Source organism: Nerophis ophidion, linkage group LG27 (genome assembly GCF_033978795.1).
Source record: "Nerophis ophidion isolate RoL-2023_Sa linkage group LG27, RoL_Noph_v1.0, whole genome shotgun sequence".
Classification (NCBI taxonomy): domain Eukaryota; kingdom Metazoa; phylum Chordata; class Actinopteri; order Syngnathiformes; family Syngnathidae; genus Nerophis; species Nerophis ophidion.
This window is the reverse complement of record NC_084637.1, coordinates 17,266,004-17,279,792: the sequence shown is the minus strand read 5'-3', so window position 1 is coordinate 17,279,792 and position 13,789 is coordinate 17,266,004. Positions and strand designations below refer to the sequence as shown.

Genomic DNA, 13,789 nt, shown 5'->3' with positions numbered 1-13,789 from the left:
ATTGTGATTTATGTCCACAATTCTCATGTTTATGATCATTGGATGCAAATCATTAACATTGACATTTTCAAAAAAGTTAACCGGAAATTTGTTCAACTGTTCTTCAGCGTGGAAGTCTGACCATATGGGTGTTCTTATCTTGTCGTGAAACCAAAGAGTGCAAGTGGAACCGAGCGGAAATCTTTCACATAAAACACGCATGATAGCAGAGGATAGTTTCGATCAATCGACTTCTGGGTTATGGGTCCTGCACGCTCCCGCTTCGCCACTCTGCTAACTCTATTCGCAGTCCTAGCTTTATGAAGGAGTGGATTGAAATACCATCGCTTATGTTTTCCTGGTGAGAAACTTGTTTGTTTCCTGAGACAAAAAGGATTTGTCCTTGTCGATTACTACTAAGGCACCCCAAAGTAGAGGCGTTTGTTTCTTTCACAGAACTGGACTTACAACAGTAGAGGTACCGACACTGTGGACTTAAAAAGATTAAATGTCGACAAATTTGTCAGCAAAAATACGTTCAAATGCCTTCTAATCTTTTACATACATTCTTGGTTTCAACTTAATCCGCAATACTGAATTTGAGTCACTGACTCTAATACACAATTTTTCCCTTTTGAAGACTTGTTATGCATCCTGATTTCGAGGAATGCTCAAACGGTAGTAAAGTACTACCATATCTGTAGGACTGTGCTGTATCTGCAGGTCCACGCATCACAATTTTCAGAGAGGAATACTGTGGTCACTGCTCAAGGTTGAACAATATGTTAACTGATGAAAATAAGAGGAACCAAAACAAACTCCCCGTCAGGGAATCGAACCCTGGTCTTCCGCGTGACAGGCGGAGATACTATCCACTATACTAACGAGGACTGCACTGTCCTGCGTTTTCTAAAGAACAACCAACGATCCAGGCTTATCCCTGCCACGCCACAACCACAGCAGTGCCATGTCATACGTTTGCCGTCTCATAATGCCGAGAAATTGATTCTCTAAACTTTAGGTATGACGGTAGTGTGGCCGAGGGGTCTAAGGCACTGGACTTAGGCTCGAGTTTCTCAGGAGGCGTGGGTTCAAATCCCACCACTGCAATTTCTATTCCTGTAACGCACTTGTATCTTTCCTGACTAAAGCAGTAAGACCAAACATGGTCCTCATTTGGAAAACTTGTGGGAATCAGGCCAAAGCATTAGTTTTGGAGTTCTTTACGCTAGGAATGTGATCAAAAAGAACGCAACCAGGGCAGGGGTGAGGATGTGTGCAGCAGTCCGAATACAACACAAAATGAGTGAGAGTGTAAATATGCCGTGTTCTATCAACCTATGTCTTTTTGTACGTATGCAGATTACAAAGGCTTTTGGTCTGAATTTTCCCACACAGTTTTAAGGATGAAGGATCAATTATTCATTAAAGCAAAGGAAAGTTTTGTTTCATTGACTTGGTATGGTCTCCTCTCTGAGCTGCCACCTTATCGTGGTAGAGGAGTTTGCGTGTCCCAATGATCCTAGGAGCTATGTTGTCCGGGGGATTTATGCCCCCTGGTAGGGTCTGCCAAGGCAAACAGGTTCTAGGTGAGGGATCAGACAAAGAGCAGCTCAAAGACCTCTATGAAGAAGAGAAAACATGGACCCAGATTTCCCTCGCTCAGACGCGGGTCACCGGGGCCTCCCTCTGGAGCCAGGCCCGGAGGTGGGGCACGATGACGAGCGCCTGGTGGCCGGGCCTGTGCCCGAAAAGGCAACATGGGTCACCCCTCTAATGGGCTCACCACCCATAGGTCGGGTGCAATGTGAGCTGGGCGGCAGCCGAAGGCAGGGCACTTGGCAGTCCGATCCTCGGCTACAGAAGCTAGCTCTTGGGACGTGGAACGTCACCTCACTGGGGGGGAAAGAGCCTGAGCTATTGGGCGAAGTGGAGAAGTTCCGGCTGGATATAGTCGGACTGACTTCGACGCACAGCAAGGGCTCTGGAACCACTTCTCTCGAGAGGGACTGGACCTTCTTCCACTCTGGCGTTGCCGACAGTGAGAGGCGACGGGCTGGGGTGGCAATTCTGGATGCCCCCCGGCTTAAAGCCTGAACGTTGGAGTTCAACCCGGTGGACGAAAGGGTAGCCTCCCTCCGCCTTCGGGTGGGGGGACGGGTCCTGACTGTTTGTGCTCACGCACCAAACAGCAGTTCAGAGTACCCACCCTTTTTGGGTACACTCGAGGGAGTACTGGAAAGTGCTCCCCCGGGTGATTCTCTTGTCCTACTGGGGAATTCAACGCTCATGTTGGCAACGACAGTGAAACCTGGAGAGGCGTGATTGGGAAGAATGGCCGCCCGGATCTGAACCCGAGTGGTGTTTTGTTATTGGACTTTTGTGCTCGTCACGGATTGTCCATAACAAACACCATGTTCAAACATAAGAGTGTCCATATGTGCACTTGGCACCAGGACACCCTAGGCCGCAGTTCAATGATCAACTTTGTGGTTTTGTCATCGGATTTGCGGCCTTATGTTTTGGACACTCGGGTGAAGAGAGGGGCGGAAATTTCTACCGATCACCACCTGGTGGTGAGTTGGCTGCGATGGTGGGGGAGGATGCCGGACCGACCTGGCAGGCCCAAACGCATTGTGAGGGTCTGCTGGGAACGTCTGGCAGAGTCTTCTGTCAGAGAAAGTTTCAATTCCCATCTCCGGAAGAACTTCGAACATCTCACGAGGGAGGTGCTGGACATTGAGTCCGAGTGGACCATGTTCCGCACCTCTATTGTCGAGGCGGCTGATCGGAGCTGTGGCCGCAAGGTAGTTGGTGCCTTTCGGGGCGGCAATCCTAAAACCCCTTGGTGGACACCAGCGGTGAGGGATGCCGTCAAGCTGAAGAAGGAGTCCTATCGGGTCCTTTTGGCTCATAGGACTCCGGAGGCAGTGGACAGGTACCAACAGGCCAAGCGGTGTGCGGCTTCAGCGGTCGTTGAGGCAAAAACTCGGACATGGGAGGGGTTCGGGGAAGCCATGGAAAATGACTTCTGGACGGCTTCGAAGCGATTCTGGACCACCGTCCGCCGCCTTAGGAAGGGGAAGCAGTGCACTATCAACACCGTGTATGGTGCGGATGGTGTTCTGCTGACCTCAACTGCGGATGTTGTGGATAGGTGGAAGGAATACTTCGAAGACCTCCTCAATCCCACCAACACGTCTTCCTATGAGGAAGCAGTGCCTTGGGAATCTGTGGTGGACTCTCCTATTACTGGGGCTGAGGTCGCTGAGGTAGTTAAAAAGCTCCTTGGTGGCAAGGCACCGGGGGTGGACGAGATCCGCCCGGAGTTCCTTAAGGCTCTGGATGCTGTGGGGCTGTCTTGGTTGACAAGACTCTGCAGCATCGCGTGGACATCGGGGGCGGTACCTCTGGATTGGCAGACCGGGGTGGTGGTTCCTCTCTTTAAGAAGGGGGAACGGAGGGTGTGTTCCAACTATCGTGGGATCACACTCCTCAGCCTTCTCGGTAAGGTTTATTCAGGTGTACTGGAGAGGAGGCTACGCCGGATAGTCGAACCTCGGATTCAGGAGGAACAGTGTGGTTTTCGTCCTTGTCGTGGAACTGTGGACCAGCTCTATACTCTCGGCAGGGTTCTTGAGGGTACATGGGAGTTTGCCCAACCAGTCTACATGTGCTTTGTGGACTTGGAGAAGGCATTCGACCGTGTCCCCCGGGAAGTCCTGTGGGGAGTGCTCAGAGAGTATGGGGTATCGGACTGTCTTATAGTGGCGGTCCGCTCCCTGTACGATCAGTGCCAGAGCTTGGTCCACATTGCCGGCAGTAAGTCGAACACATTTCCAGTGAGGGTTGGACTCCACCAAGGCTGTCCTTTGTCACCGATTCTGTTCTTAACTTTTATGGACAGAATTTCTAGGCGCAGTCAAGGCGTTGAGGGGTTCCGGTTTGGTGACCGCAGGATTAGGTCTCTGCTTTTTGCAGATGATGTGGTCCTGATGGCTTCATCTGACCGGGATCCTCAGCTCTCACTGGATCAGTTTTCCGCCGAGTGTGAAGCGACCGGAATGAGAATCAGCACCTCCAAGTCCGAGTCCATGGTTCTCGCCCGGAAAAGGGTGGAGTGCCATCTCCGGGTTGGGGAGGAGACCCTTCCCCAAGTGGAGGAGTTCAAGTAACTAGGAGTCTTGTTCACGAGTGAGGGAAGAGTGGATCGTGAGATCGACAGGCGGATCGGTGCGGCGTCTTCAGTAATGCGGACGTTGTACCAATCCGTTGTGGTGAAGAAGGAGCTGAGCCGGAATGCAAAGCTCTCAATTTACCGGTCGATCTACGTTCCCATCCTCACCTATGGTCATGAGCTTTGGGTCATGACCGAAAGGATAAGATCACGGGTACAAGCGGCCGAAATGAGTTTCCTCCGCCGTGTGGCGGGGCTCTCCCTTAGAGATAGGGTGAGAAGCTCTGCCGTCCGGGAGGAACTCAAAGTAAAGCCGCTGCTCCTCCACATAGAGAGGAACCAGATGAGGTTGTTCGTGCATCTGGTCAGGATGCCACCCGAACGCCTCCCTAGGGAGGTGTTTAGGGCACGTCCAACCGGTAGGAGGCCACGGGGAAAACCCAGGACACGTTGGGAAGACTATGTCTCCCGGCTGGCCTGGGAACGCCTCGGGATCCCCCGGGAAGAGTTGGGCGAAGTAGCTGGGGAAAGGGAAGTCTGGGTTTCCCTGCTTAGGCTGTTGCCCCCGCAACCCAACCTCGGATAAGCGGAAGAAGATGGATGGATGGATGGACTTGGTATGGCTAAAAGGTGGACATGTATGTTTTTGTCAACCTGTCGTTTGAAGATCTGCTCCCCTACCTTAGACACTCAAGTCAGTCGTATTTTTTCCTGTATTCGGATCACACCACAGTGTTAGCATGTATTGCTGGTCGGCACGGAGCGACTTGCAGAGGGAAATATCCTTTCTGGTGACATTGTGTGGAAACTCCAACCTCACCCTACACCAAGGGGTCAATAGAGGACATGAGAAAAGAACCTCTGTTTGCTCTTGTTAGAGTTGTATACTTTTTCCACGTCCATATTCCTGCAGCAGTTCCCTAAGACACAAGAGTTCTCGCTCAAAGACTCCAACCAATGACCTTTGCAAACCACATTTCAGACTTTGTAAAACTGACATGGTATGGGTGATTCGTGCATCCGTCAAAAAGCAGCCAGGCAGCAAGTGTCTAGTAAGGGTGTTCTAGCGGCTAGGATTCAGCGCTCTCATCACTGCGTCCTGGGTTCGATTCCCGGTCAGGGAAACACTGTCCAACCAGTCTGGGAGCAGTCAAATTGTGCTTTATGTCCACAATTCTCATGTTTATGCTCATTGGATGCAAATCATTAACATTGACATTTTCAAAAAAGGTAACCGGGAATTTGTTCAACTGGTCTTCAGCGTGGAAGTCTGACCATATGGGTGTTCTTGTCATGTCGTGAAACCAAAGAGTGTAAGTGGAACCGAGTGGAAATCTTTCACATAATACACGCAAGATAGCAGAGGATAGTTTCGATCTATCGACCTCTGGGTTATGGGCCCAGCACGTTCCCGCTGCGCCAGTCTGAATTTGTAGTCCTAGCTTTATGAAGGGGTGGATTGAAATACCATCGCTTATGTTTTCCTCGTGAGAAAATTGTTTGTTTCCTGAGACAAAAAGGATTTGTCCTTGTCAATTACTACTAAGGCACCCCAAAGTAGAGGCGTTTGTTTCTTCCGCAGAACTGGACTTCCAACAGTTGAGGTATCGACTAATTTGTCAGTAAAAATACATTCAAATGCCTTCTAATATTTTACATATATTCTTGATTTCAACGTAATCCGCAATACTGAATTTGAGTCACTGACTCTAATACCCAATGTTTCCTTTTTGAAAACTTGTTATGCATCCTGATTTCGAGGAATGCTCAAACGGTAGTAAAGTATTACCATATCTGTAGGACTGTGCAGTATCTCCAGGTCCACGCATCACAATTTTCAGAGAGGGATACTGTGGTCACTGCTCAAGGTTGAACAATATGTTAACTGATGAAAATAAGAGGAACCAAGAAAAACTTCCCATCAGAGAATCAAATCCTAATCTTCCACGTGACAGGCAGAATTACTGTCCACTATACTAACAAGGACTGCACTAACCACTGTTTTTTAAAGAACAACCAACGATCCAGGCTTATCCCTGCCGCGCCACAACCACAGCACTGCCATGTCCTGTGTCTGCCATCTCAGAATGCCGATAAATTGATTCTCTAAATCATCTATATGACGGTTGTGTGGCCGGGTGGTCTAAGGTGCTGGATTTAGGCTCCAGTTTCTCAGGAGGCGTGGGTTCACGTCCCACCACTGCCATTTCTATTCTTGTAACACATTTGTATCATTCCTGACCAAAACAGTAAGACCAAGCTTGGTCCTCATTTGGAATGTTTTGGAAAACTTGTGGAAATCAGGCCAAAACATTAGCTTTGGAGTTCTTTATGCTAGGCATGTGATCAAAAAGAACAAACTAGGAGTGAGGATGTGTGCAGCAGTCCAAATACAACACAAAAGGAGTGACCGTGTAAATATGCAATGTTCTATCAACCTAAATCATTTTGTACGTATGCAGATAACAAAAGCTCTTGGTCTGAGTTTTCCCACACAGTTTTAAGGATGAAGGATCAATTATTCAATTAAGCAAAGGACAGTTTTGTTTCATTGACTTGATATGACTAAAAGGTGGACATGTATGTTTTTGTCAACCTGCCGTTTGAAGATCTGCGCCCCTACCTTAGACACACAGACCAGTTGTATTTTTTCCTGTATTCGGATCACACCACAGTGATAGCATGTATCGCTGGTCGGCACGGAGTGACTTGCAGGAGAGAGATTGCCTTTTTGATGACCTTGTGTAGAAACTCCAAACTCACCCTCAACACTGACTACAGCAAGGACTCAATAGAGGACATGAGAAAAGAATGTTGGTTCGCTCTTGTTAGAGTTGTATACTTTTTCCAAGTCCATATTCCTGCAGCAGTTTCCTAAGACACAAAAGTTCCCGCTCAAAAAATACAAACAATGACCTTTGCAAACCACATTTCAGACTTTTTACAACTGACATGGTGTGGGTGCTTCGTGCATCCGTCAAAAAAGCCGCCAGGAGGCAAGTGTCTAGGTAAATTGTAAGCTCCCTGGTGGTCTAGTGGCTAGGATTCGGCGATCTCGCCGCCACGGCCCGGGTTCGATTCCCGGTCACAGAAACATTATCTAACCAGTCTGGTAGCAGTCAATTTGTAATTTATGTCTACAATTTGCATGTTTCTGTTCAATTCATGAAAATCATTAACATTGACATTTTCAAAAAAGGTAACCAGAAATTTGTTCAACTGTTCTTCAGCATGGAAGTCTGAACAATGGGTGTTCTTATCATGTCATGAAACCGAAGAGTGTAAGTGGAACCGAGGGAATATCTTTCACATAAAACACGCAAGATAGCAGAGGATAGTTTCAATCTATCGACATCTGGTTTATGGGCCCAGCACGCTTCCGCTGCGCCACTCTGCTAACTGTATTTGTAATCCTAGCTTTATGGAGGCGTGGATTGAAAGACCATCCCTCATGTTTTGCTGGTGAGAAACTTGCTTGTTTTCTGAGACGAAAAAACGTTGTCCTTGTCAAATAGTACTAAGGCACCCCAAAGTAGAGGCGTTTGTTTCATCCACAGAACTGGACTTCCAACAGTAGAGGTACCGACACTGTGGACTTAAAAAGATTAAATGCCGACAAATTTGCTGTCTTGCGTTTTCTAAAGAACAACCAACAATCCAGGCTTATCCCTGCCACGCCACAACCATAGCGGTGCCATGTCATATGTTTGCCGTCTCATAATGCCGATAAATTGATTCTCTAAACCATATATGTGATGGTTATGTGGCCAATTGGTCTTAAGACGCTGGACTTTGGCTCCAGACTCTCAGGAGGCGTGGGTTCAAACCCCACCACTGCCTTTTCTATTCCTATAACGCATTTGTATCTTTCCTGACCAAAGAAATAAGACCAAGTTTGGTCCTCATTTGGAATGCTTTGGAAAACTTGTGGAAATCAGGCCACAACATTAGCTTTGGAGTTCTTTACCCTAGGAATGTTGATCAAAAAGAACACAACCAGGGCAGGGGTGAGGATGTGTGCAGCAGTCCAAATACAACACAAAATGAGTGACAGTGTAAATATGCATTGTTCTATCAACCTATGTCATTTTGTACGTATGCAGATTACAAAGGCTTTTGGTCTGACTTTTCCCACACAGTTTTAAGTATGAAGGATCAATTATTCAATAAAGCAAAGGAAAGTTTTGTTTCATTGACTTGGTATGGCTAAAAGGTGGACATGTATGTTTTTGTCAACCTGTCGTTTGAAGATCTGCACCCCTACCTTAGACACTCAGGCCAGTTGTATTTTTTCCTGTATTAGGATCACACCACAGTGATAGCATGTATCGCTGGTCGGCACGGAGCGACTTGCAGAGGGAAATAGCCTTTCTTGTGACATTGTGTGGAAACTCCAACCTCACCCTCAACGCGGACTACACCAAGGAGTCAATAGAGGACTTGAGAAAAGAACCTCTGTTCGCTCTTGTTAGAGTTGTATACTTTTTCCACGTCCATATTCCTGCAGCAGTTTCCTAAGACACAAAAGTTCTCGCTCAAAGACTTCAACCAATGACCTTTGCAAACCACATTTCAGACTTTGTAAAACTGACATGGTATGGGTGCTTCGTGCATCCGTCAAAAAAGCAGCTAGGAAGAAAGTGTCTAGGTTGATTGCCAGCTCCCTGGTGGTCTAGTGGCTAGGATTTAGCTGTGGCCTGGGTTCGATTCCCGGTCAGGGAAGCACTGGCCAACCAGTCTGGGAGCAGTCAAATTGTCATTTATGTCCACAATTCTCTTGTTTATGCTCATTGAATGCAAATCATTAACATTGACATTTTCAAAAAAGGTAACCGGGAATTTGTTCAACATTTCTTCAGCGTGGAAGTCTGAACAATGGGTTTTCTTATCATGTCATGAAACGGTGTAAGTGGAACCGAGCGGAAATCTTTCACATAAAACACGCAAGATAGCAGAGGATAGTTTCTATCTATCGACCTCTGGGTTATGGGCCCAGCACGTTCCCGCTGCGCCACTCTGCTAACTCTATTTGCAGTCCTAGCTTTATGGAGGCGTGGATTGAAATACCATCACTTATGTTTTCCTGGTGAGAAACTTGTTTGTATCCTGAGAAAAAAAGGATTTGTCCTTGTCAATTACTACTAAGGTACCCCAAAGTAGAGGCGTTTGTTTCTTCCACAGAACTGGACTTCCAACAGTAGAGGTACCGACACTGTGGATTTAAAAAGATTAAATGCCGACAAATTTGTCAGCAAAAATACGTTCAAATGCCTTTTAATCTTCTGCATACATTCTTGGTTTTAACTTAATCCGCAATACTGAATTTGAGTCACTAACTCTAATACACAATTTTTCCTCTTTGAAAACTTGTTATGCATCCTCATTTCGAGGAATGCAACAAACGGTAGTAAAGTACTACCATATCCGTAGGACTGTGAGGTATCTCCATGTCCACGCATCACAATTTTCAGAGAGGAATACTGTGGTCACTGCTCAAGGTTGAACAATATGTTAACTAATGAAAATAAGAGGAACCAAAATATTCTCCCCGTCAGGGAATCGAACCCTGGTCTTCCGCGTGACAGGCGGAGATACTGTCCGCTATACTAACGAGGACTGCGCTGTGCTGAGTTTTCTAAAGAACAACCAACGATCCAGGCGTATCCCTGCCATGCCACAACCACAGCGGTGCCATGTCATACGTATGCCTTCTCATAATGCCGATACATTGATTATCTAAACCACATACATGACGGTAGTGTGGCCGAGTGGTCTAAGGCGCTGGACTTAGGCTCCAGTCTCTCAGGAGGCGTGGGTTCAAATCCCATCACTACCATTTCTATTCCTGTAACGCACTTGTATCTTTCCTGACCAAAGCAGTAAGACCAGGCTTGGTCTTCATTTGGAATGCTTTGGAAAAGTTGTGGAAATCAGGCCAAAACATTAGTTTTGGAGTTCTTTACGCTAGGAATGTGATCAAAAAAAACGCAACCAGGGCAGGGGTGAGGATGTGTGCAGCAGTCCAAATACAACACAAAATGAGTGAGAGTGTAAATATGCCGTGTTCTATCAACCTATGTCATTTTGTACGTATGCAGTTTACAAAGGCTTATGGTCTGACTTTTCCCACACAGTTTTAAGGATGAAGGATCAATTATTCAATAAAGCAAAGGAAAGTTTTGTTTCATTGACTTGGTATGGCTAAAAGGTGGACATGTATGTTTTTGTCAACCTGTCGTTTGAAGATCTGCGCCCCTACCTTTGACACTCAAGTCAGTTGTATTTTTTCCTGTATTCGGATCACACCACAGTGATAGCATGTATCGCTGGTCGGCACGGAGCGACTTGCAGAGGGATATAGCCTTTTCGGTGACATTGTGTGGAAACTCCAACCTCACCCTACACCAAGGAGTCAATAGAGGACATGAGAAATGAACCCCTGTTCGCTCTTGTTAGAGTTGTGTACTTTTTACACGTCCATATTCCTGCAGTAGTTCCCTAAGACACAAAAGTTCTCGCTCAAAGACTTCAACCAATGACCTTTGCAAACCACATTTCAGACTTTGTACAACTGACATGGTATGGGTGCTTCGTGCATCCGTCAAGAAAGCAATCAGGAGGCAAGTTACTCTGTAGGTGATCAGCTCCCTGGTGGTGTAGTTGCTAAGATTTGGCGCTCTCACCGCCATGTCCTGGGTTGAATTCCTGGTCAGGAAAGCACTGTCTAACCAGTCTGGGAGCAGTCAATCTGTAATTTAAGTCCACAATTCTCATGTTTATTATCATTAGATGCAAATCATTAACATTGACATTTTCAAAAATGGTAACCGGAAATTTGTTCAACTGTTCTTCAGCATGGAAGTCTGAACAATGGGTGTTCTTATCATGTCGTGAAACCAAAGAGTGTAAGTGGAACTTAGCGGATATCTTTCACATAAAACACGCGGGCTTGCAGAGGATAGTTTCGATCTATCGACCTCTGGGTTATGGGCCCAGCACGCTTAGACGTAGACAAATTTTAATGATCCCCAAGGGAAATTGTTCAACACAGTAGCTTAGCTACAATGATGGAAAGTGTAAGGATGGAAAGGACAATGCAGGTATAAATAGACTAGGTATAGCAATGTATAATATAACATATCTGTGAATATATACAATATATACTAAATATGTGTACAGTGTATTATATATACAGATATGTTTATAACACATATACAATATATACCAATTGCTATGTACACTATCACAGTATATTTGGCAGCCCCAGCATAAAAAAGAGAGTAAGTCCAGCAGAAAATAGAATATAGACATTAAAAACAAAGAGAAGTAGCTGACATAGAAGGTGTCAGGTAATAGACGGATATTATCTGTTGCTGTATGGGGAGTGATTATACAGCTGGATGGAGTGTTGAATGAAGGAGTTTTTGAATCACACAGTGCGGGAAGGAAGCTGAAGGAGCCTGTTGGAGTATGAACTCCGCTGTCCCTCAATTGTCTGGTGGAGTGGGTGGGCAGGATTGTCCATGATGGCCAGGAGTTTGTCCAGTGTCCTCCTGTCCCTCACTGATACAAACGCCTCCAACTGCGAGCCAATAGTTTTGCCGGCTTTCCGGATGAGTTTATCCATCCGGTTTGAGTCCCTTTTGCTGGTGCTGCTCCCCCAGCAAACCACAGTGAAGTGCAGGTCACTGGCCACAACAGACTGATAGAAGATCTCCAACAGCTTGCTGCACACATTAAAGGACCTAAGCTTCCTCAGGAAAAAAGAGTCTGCTCATTACCTTCTCGTAAACAGCATTGCAGTTGTCCTTCCAGTCCATTCTGCTGTTCAAATGAACTCCCAGGTACTTATATTCCCCTACCACTGCCACCTCCCGGCCCTGGATCTTGATGGGCTCCACCGGGGTCATACTCTCCCTGAAGTCGATGAACAGCTCCTTGGTCTTGTCCACGTTAAGGACCAGATGGTTCGCCTGAGACCACTCCACAAAGTCAGCAATCAGTGTCCTATACTCCAATTCCTGTCCCTCTCTGACACATCCGACCACAGCAGAGTCGTCAGAATATTTCTGCAGGTGGCAGAACCTGGAACTGTACTGGAAGTCTGAGGTGTACAGGGTGAACAGGAAAGGAGACAGGACAGTCCCCTGTGGAGCACCTACACCACTGACCACAGTATCCGACAGGGAGCTCCCCAGTCCCACAAACTGGGGCCTGTCAGACAAATAATCAGTGATCCAGGAGAAAATGGACGAACTGACCCCCATCCTGAGCAACTTGTCACTCATCAGAATTGGCTAAATAGTGTTAAAGGCACTGGAGAAGTGCCTTTAACATTTTGCCGTGGTAGTGGGACACAATCAGCTTAGATATGTGACTGTTGTTTGGTAAGATAACTGGATGCTTCACTTTGTGACAGAGAGATGATTGTTTTAATCTCCCACCAACACGGAGCAGTCCTTCAGACCAGGGGCGTCACTGGACATAATACTGTACTGGGGCACACCTGGAGCACAAATAATTCATGTGAGCGTGCAAAGCGCGCAAGCAAAAACATTTTTAGCACTTATTTATCATAAAAAATACATAAATAGTGCTTTAAACTATGAAATCATATCAGATTATGTTGTATGGATCTTTGATTAACCACCTGAAATTAACTAATGCATTTGACTTACTTGTGCACTTTTTTACTCCAGACTTCTAAACTGCTACTGGTAAAAGCAAAAAGGAAGAGCAATGAATCTCCTTGAAATATATGTTGCAGTAATCATCTGCAAATTTAACATCTACAAAAGTAAACAAAAAATAAATCACCCCTACATCTCTGGGTTCTTTTATATTATTTAATTTCCATTTATGGCAATGTGGCTAATCCTATTTCAGATACACAAAACTATAAAATATACACAAAACAATAAAGCCACAGTAGTAGAATAAATGAACAACTGTTGTGTGTCTGTTCAGGGAATCATTTTCTGAGAAGTAAACTGTAACGTCTTGTTTTCATTTTTGCAAAGTGGTCAATCACTCTGGACAGACATGGAAATATTACAGTAACTGTTACACAGTTGACCAGTGGTTCCCAACTGGTGGGTCGTGACATAAAAGTGGATTGTGTGTCATTTTCAGTGAGTCGCAGTCAGATGTGTGCATGAAAAAAAAAAAAAAGTTTAGGGAGAAAAAAATCTAATTGTGGCAACAAAACCAGATATTTTTAGCCATTTTTCTAGTGACTATTAGTGAGTATTTTAGCAAAAGGCAAACCTACTAACAAGTTGCAGGAGGCCTCAGGACAGACATGGAAATATATTTTTAAAAGATCTAAATGGGGCAACAAAACCAGATATTTTCAGCCATCTTTCTGAAAACAAATACAGAAATGTTACTATTTTTTCTGGAAACAAAACCAGATGCTTTAGCTGTAGCCCTTTTTCTGGTGACAAAACAAGATTATTTTAGTCAAAGTCACACCGATTAACAAGACAAGTCTACTGTGCTATTTTTCTGTGAAATAAACTTGAATGATTTAAAAATTTGGCTCACGACTTGATGATATGGAAACATGTCTTTCTTACTGAAGATAAACCATTTGAGAAGCACTCAACTCACACATGCTTACTCCAAATCATC

General features: G+C 45.5%; 4 non-coding genes across 4 annotated transcripts; 2 read left to right on the top strand and 2 right to left on the bottom strand.

Moving 5' to 3' along the window:
* Positions 1–797: 797 nt before the first annotated feature.
* trnad-guc (transfer RNA aspartic acid (anticodon GUC)) lies at positions 798–869 on the bottom strand. Its single transcript has one exon. It is a non-coding gene; the product is annotated as a tRNA-Asp (tRNA).
* Positions 870–1,007: 138 nt separating this feature from the next.
* Positions 1,008–1,089, top strand: trnal-uag (transfer RNA leucine (anticodon UAG)). The gene has a single exon. It is a non-coding gene; the product is annotated as a tRNA-Leu (tRNA).
* Positions 1,090–9,700: 8,611 nt separating this feature from the next.
* On the bottom strand, positions 9,701–9,772 carry trnad-guc (transfer RNA aspartic acid (anticodon GUC)). Its single transcript has one exon. It is a non-coding gene; the product is annotated as a tRNA-Asp (tRNA).
* A 138-nt stretch (positions 9,773–9,910) lies between these two features.
* trnal-uag (transfer RNA leucine (anticodon UAG)) lies at positions 9,911–9,992 on the top strand. The gene has a single exon. It is a non-coding gene; the product is annotated as a tRNA-Leu (tRNA).
* The last annotated feature ends 3,797 nt before the right edge of the window (positions 9,993–13,789 follow it).